This window comes from Bos indicus x Bos taurus, chromosome X, assembly GCF_003369695.1.
Source record: "Bos indicus x Bos taurus breed Angus x Brahman F1 hybrid chromosome X, Bos_hybrid_MaternalHap_v2.0, whole genome shotgun sequence".
Taxonomy (NCBI): domain Eukaryota; kingdom Metazoa; phylum Chordata; class Mammalia; order Artiodactyla; family Bovidae; genus Bos; species Bos indicus x Bos taurus.
This window is the reverse complement of record NC_040105.1, coordinates 95,702,104-95,702,795: the sequence shown is the minus strand read 5'-3', so window position 1 is coordinate 95,702,795 and position 692 is coordinate 95,702,104.

The window sequence follows — 692 nt, the reverse complement described above, 5'->3', positions numbered from 1 at the left end:
TGACAACTAGAAAGCAAACAAAAGGACAATTTAAATGTAACATCACATCCACTCAGGCTGTCACTCAAGTGCCTACCAGCGATCTGACACCAAATCAATAGAATTATGGTTCACTGAAGTCAGATCAATGGCTTCACAAAGTTTCAAGCAGCAGCAGCAGAATAACAAACTTCATGTCTCCTGTCTATTATTACAGAGGAGGTAATCACTGTCTGGCTTCTCTCAGTGCCAAAGCAAAGACTCTGGGACTCTAATTGAGATGACTGGGCACACCATGCCATTTTCTTCTTACCCACGACTAAAGCAACTTAGCATGCACGCAGACATGAGAAGCCACTACAAGAGTGTAAGTTCCTAGAGAAAAAAAGACTACTTTTGAAGCTTGCTCACTCCACTCCAGTATTCTTGCCTGGAGAATTCCATGGACAGAGGAGCCTGGCAGGTTAAGTCCATAGGGTCACAAAGAGTCGGACACGACTAAAGCAATTTAGCATGCACGCAGACACGAGGAGCCACTACAAGATTGTAAGTTCCTAGAAAAAAAAAAAAAAAAAGACTACTTTTGAAGCCTGCTCTATCTTGGAGGGTTTCAAATGCCTCCTGGTTAATTTACCCCCTGTACATTCGAGTTCATTTGACCATGAGAACCTGTGAGAGGCTTATCTTTTCAATTAGCAGAAGACCCTGCCTGA